Source organism: Nestor notabilis, unplaced genomic scaffold, assembly GCF_000696875.1.
Source record: "Nestor notabilis isolate BGI_N333 unplaced genomic scaffold, ASM69687v1 scaffold19174, whole genome shotgun sequence".
Taxonomy (NCBI): domain Eukaryota; kingdom Metazoa; phylum Chordata; class Aves; order Psittaciformes; family Psittacidae; genus Nestor; species Nestor notabilis.
Window position 1 is genome coordinate 1 of NW_009925396.1, and position 5,883 is coordinate 5,883.

The following is a 5,883-nucleotide window of genomic DNA, read 5'->3' on the forward strand; positions in this document are numbered from 1 at the left end:
TGGACGGGACAACGTATGCTCCGGCTCACAGCGCCTTTCTGCCAGCTCTGCCCGGGGGCTGCTGCTGGGGGTGTTGGAGCTTATCCGCGGCACCTGCACTCAGCCAGATAGAGCGGGGCAGCTGGAGGGTGGACCCCATGGAATAGGGCAGGCAGCCCTCCCGCCCATGCCTGCCGAGATAGGAGCAACGGCTGTTGCCTCTGGCACACTGGGCAAGTTCTTGCCGCCCCAGAAAGCACCTGGGAAAAGTATTCGGGATGGTTTGGTGCTACTTGAGATAGAAGAAGGGAAAAGGCAGCTCAAGAGTTTGCTAGGAGGCAGGGAGCAGCTGGGGAGTGATTTCTGCTGATGCAACCAAAGGCAAAACCACCCTGGTGTTTTCCATGGTGGGGACAACCCGCAGGCAGGATGCAAGGGGCTGGGGATACACAGGTGTGAGCATGTCATGGGCTTGGATGGCTTGGAGACACAAGCAGGACTGTGTGATTACATCCATCCAAATATGTGTGTTTAGGACTATGTCCTCAGAGGTGCACCCATGGATGTGCCTACAGATCTGGGACGTGCAAAAATGAGTTGTGAATGTGTTCATGCACCATCACGCATGTAAGAGCACATGGACCATGCATTTGTGAGCAAGTCGGTGTGCAGGCTTACCTGTCATGTGCACGGACAGGTATTTGTGGGGTGGCAGAATGTTTGCTACTCGTTATGAACACAAGCTTCCCATCCACAGCACCCGCGGTGACATGTTGCTAACTGTCTCCGGCCACCCACAAGTTATTCCCACCAGCTTCCAGCTCCCATTTCAACACCATTCCCAGGGATGGAGCAGACCTGGTGCTCAGAGGAGTGATGCTGCAATGCTGGATGGTTGCAAGACACACGACTGGGTAGGCGTTGATGTGCTTTATTTCAGCTTTAGAAGCGTGTGAAGGGATTTATCACTGGCTGAGTGCAAGTGAAGTGCTCTGGAGATGGGACAGCTGCTGTAAAGCAGCCCTTTGCTCACATGGCCTGCCAGGCAGCAGTGCATGGGCAGTGGGTGAGACGACGGCTGGACCATTCAGACATACAGGAGGACCTTGCCTCTGGTTTTGGTGGGCTCTGGGCAAGCCCTGTGGCAGGGGTTGTGCTACAGGGGATGATGGTAGTGGAAGCAGGACATCTGCAGGACAGAGCTCATCCCAATTTCTTCCCCAGGGATAGGCCATCTTCCCAGCTATACCTCCAGAGTCAGATGGGCTGGTGTTCCCTGCCACAGACACAGCATGCACAGGGCATTTGGGCAGCCACTCTAGGAAGTGATTTGGCATTTTTTGGCCTCTCAAGCCTGGCTCAGGATCCCACATCAGGAAGAACCACTCAACAGCGCCTCACACAAAGACCTGTCACCTCAGCCTGCTGTCAGTCTGCTCCCTTCACATGATGCAACCCAGGATGCTCTGCCAGGGCTTTCCCGGATGCCCTTGGGCAAGTCCCCAAACCTCTCCCAGCTCAGTCAGCAAGTCACCTCCTCCCCTTGTTTCCAGCATCCCTTTAGCAACACAATGCCAGCAGAAAGCTGCCTTTCACTTTGCACAGTGCACGCACCAAGGAACATGATACCGCTGTGGCTTTGCTGGCCTCTGCCAAAAGCCCTTTGTTGCAGGACCCATTCCCACCTTGGCACAGTCGGGTTAAACTGGTGCCGTGCAGGATTTACTGGAGGGATGGCCAAGGAGCGAAGCCCTTGGCCCCACCACGTGCTGCTGGTGGGGCTCAGCCGCGGCACATCAAAGTACCGGGGTAGTTTTAACCGCGATCCAGACGCTCCCTCCCATTTCCTGCTGGATTCCCGTCTCACTCCCTGTGCCCGCATCAGCAAAACAGAGTGTAAAAATAGAGGCTGGGCTTCACCAAAACACAATAGTAAATTGTTCCCCGGAAAGGTCACCAGGGCGACTGAGAATAGCTCCGAGAGCAGGGGAAAAGGAACGTCTACAGGGGGACAAGCTTGAAAGTGCCTGCTGGGCCCCCCACGGGAGGTTTCCTGCATCCCCATCAGTGATGAGGGTCCCTGCTCCGGAGCCCCCCAGGGTCTCAGGGCATCCTCATCTTCTCCAGCCTCACTGAGCCACGGAGTAATCCCAGCTCCCCCAGCACCCATTTTTGGATGGAGAAAGAAATAATGCAAAAGGAGAGGCAGGAGGACCAGAGAGGAAGAAAAGGGCTGGGAGGAGAAAGGGATGCTACTCGCTGCTCATCTCCTTGCCGTGTGTGACAGCGCGGTCCCCTGGGCACGGCTGCCTGGCTGCAGCCTTTGTGCGGCGGTGGGAACGTCAGGGATGAGCCTGGGGATGAGGAGCGTATCGAGCAGTCCCAGAGAGCCATAAATTACTCCCTCCTGTTGTCACTGGCCTGTAATAGTGAAGAGGCGAAGCTTTCTCATCATCTGCTGGGGTGGGAATGTTTGGGTCCTGTCATTTCTGTGAGCATATTTAATTCAATTATGTGGGAATGCCCTTAACGAAGCAGGTCCTTGCTCTTGGCTTTGGTGGTGTTCCCAAGCAGGGGTGCCAGTGCAGGCTGCCCTCAGCATGGCTTTGCCAGAAAGGCTGTAATTAAACCCAGATAATAAGGCTTGAAAATAAAAGTTGCCCAAATTTTGGGTGATTTTGTGTTTTTCTGTTTCTCATTTCATTGTCTCAGACATTTGTGTCCCTCCCACCTTCTCTAGGTCATTTTTATTTTAATCGATCTTATCTCAATGCTACTTCCTCTCTGTTCTCACTTCCCAGTGCCATCCATGCAATGGCAAGGGGAATTTTCTGCCACTGGGAGCCTGGATGTTCCTGTGACACATTAGGAACATGGGTGAACAAAATATCTTTAGATTCACCTTCTTCAAGTTTGTGAAGAAACTGCTGTTTACCAGACAAATTGCTGCAGAAGGCCTGTGGTGCGACCAGTGAGAGATGACCCCCAACCCTGTCTCAGCTGAGAGCAATGCCAACAATCCACCCAGGCCATCGCCTTCCTGCAGTAGAAACCAGAACTCTAAAGTGCTTTTCTCAGCTTTCTCCTCTGTTTTGCATAAACAGAATAAAAACCAGGTTGGATTGGGGGTTTTTCCCTGTATATTTGAATCTTCAGAGCAGTGCTCATCACCTTGCAATACAACATGACTGTAAAATGTAATACCATTTGATGGGAAATGAATGAAATATTCCATCAGAAGACAAGAGTGAGAAAAGGACTTTCAAAAATTACTTTAAAAGGAGAAAAAGAAGACACATGATGTCTTCTACCTTCTGTGACATTTGCATCTAGGTGGCTGAGCAGCAGGGAGGCCCAGATGCTCTGGAGAGGAAGGTGCTGGGAGAAGGATGCTCCTTCCAGGATAGCCAACATAGGGCCACCAGTGACCCAGATGGAGTTATGTCCCTGGAGCCTTCCCAGCATTGCAGCTCTCCGTGTCTCTCCATCATTGGGGTACATTAGGAGTGATGCACATTGGCCATCCCACCACAGTGCAGGTGGCATTGGCACCCTCCCAGCCGTTACTATATATTAAATATATATGTGGAGCGAGCGTTTTGAAACCTTCACTTTGAGGATGTTCTCCCCTTTGCTGGTGGCAAAGGCTACATAGCAACGAGGGACCTTTTAGCTGAAGAAATAAGAAAGCAGAAGGGGGAGGTGGAAGAATTGTCCTGGCAATGGAAGGAGGGAGGGAGAGGGCTGGGAGGTGGAGAGCAGAGATAAACGGTAGGTGAGCTATCAACAGGATGGTGTATGAGGGCTAAACCAGCTGCATAGCTGTGATCACTCAGCCCCAGATAAACACCCAGCAGCCCCACACTGCCCCACGCCCACCCAACGCCTTGTCCCAGTGCTCTAGGTGGAAACCAGCCTGGCCCCAACTGCAGAGGCTTTGCTTGGTCAGGCTGGGGGGGCTTCCTGTGTCCCTAGTTAGGGGCTGTGCCTGAACGGGGCCCTCTGCACACCCCAGGTTGGAGCCTGAGAAGGGCCCCCTGCTTTCACCCAAGGGAAACATCACCCAGACACTTTAAAAGCAAGGACTGGCTGATGGGCCGCTGGGTGTGAGGAGAGTTTAGCAGCTAAGGTTTTGGGGGCATGCTTTAAAAGAGCAAGGGATGCTCTAAAAGACCTTGTTTAAGTAAGTAACAACTCTGAAACTCATAGAAATTAAAGACAAGAAAATACCTGCAGTGCCATTCCTGTTCAGCTGCTCTATTCTATGGGTATAATGTTGGCCATCATCAACAGCATGGTGCTGTAGTCGCATATATATACAAACACATATTCAATAGACCTCTTAGCCTGTAAACACTCCCTAACTAATGTTACCAGCAGTTGGGTTTTAATGTATTTATGCACATGGCTGTGATAGCAACTTCTTTTTTCTCTTCCAAACAAAAGAGGAATTATTGTCGTTACTCATAAAATCATGGCCAAATACTTGCCAGGGTGTGAAGGGAAGCAGCATTGTGCCCAGCAACCCCCTCCTCACACCGTCCCCCTTGATAAAAGAGGGGAAAAGGCCATCAGAGCCCTTGGGGGACCTGCAAATAACATGCTGGGGGTAATGCAGTGGTGGCTGGTAGCACTGGCCTGCGGTGGGGGATTGCTTCGCCGCCTGTCTTCCTTCCTGCTGGCCCCACACACTCTTCCTCCCACTTGCTGTCTCTGCGAAAGCCCAGCCCAGGCTGGACAGTGTGAGCCAAGCAAGGAAAAACATCAGCAGATCCTTCTGCAAGGGTTTTGCTGCCTGTTTATGACTTTTGATAGCTGGGGAGGGGCCGTCCTGGCATCCTCACCCTGCAATGCCCAGGAATGAGATAGCAAAGATCTGAGCCATGAGGTGGGACAGAGGCAGACAGTGAGTGGAGGCTGCTTTGTAAAACTTTATTTAGAAATATTCTTGATATATTCATTATATATATATATTTATATATACACACACATTACAACAAATGTGTTTTCTAAGTAGCACATCCACAGTGGGTTGAGACTCAGGGTACCAGGTCTGGTTACTTCGTTTCTGCAGAAAAAATGCAGAAATCCAAGAGGAGGATTGGCAGAGAAAGGGTTGGGGCTGAAATAAACCAACCAAAAATCGTAAGGTGGGAATTCACTCACACGGTACAGCATTGCCCCAGAGCTCTGTTTCCAACAGAAACAGGGAGGGGCGATGGTCCACACAGCGCGAGGTGAAGCAGGCAGGAGGAGAGGTGGGCAGAGGAAATGTACCATTCAAATCACGATTAAAGTACAACTGTACATACCCCAGGAGACCTACAGTGCGCTCTGCTAAGGGCTATGGGCAGGCACATGTGTGTATGGGGGTGATGGGAGGTGCCACCAAGGTTGTACCATTTTCCCAACTGTTCAGCTACGGAAAAGATTAAAAATAATAATTATAAACTTGTGGGGAATGAGGAATTTCTGAGTATCAGTGATTTTTCTTGCAATAGTTTAAGAAAAAGGGGGTAAACCACCCACCCACCCCACCATGGGGTTGTTTCGAATGCTGAAAACCAAGAATGGCTTTCCCTGTGCGACAGCATCTCCCTCCCTTCTCGAGGGCTCCCTCCTGCCAGTCTCTCCTACCCATGGTGCTGGGAGCAGCCCAAATCTCTTCCTCAGCATCACTCCACCACCCACAGGCACCTCTTCCTGGACCCCCTATAGTAAAAACCCCCCATGCACAGGTGTTCTGGGCCCGGGAAGGAATTTCCCTTCTCCCCAGTTTAAGATGAAAGAGGTTGGTGGTTTCGGAGGGTTTGGGTCTACGCTGGAAACCCTTGCTTGGACCAGGACTGCTTCCCAGGCAATTAATTCCACCTAACGTGCCAGCCTCCCACCTATTATTTACAA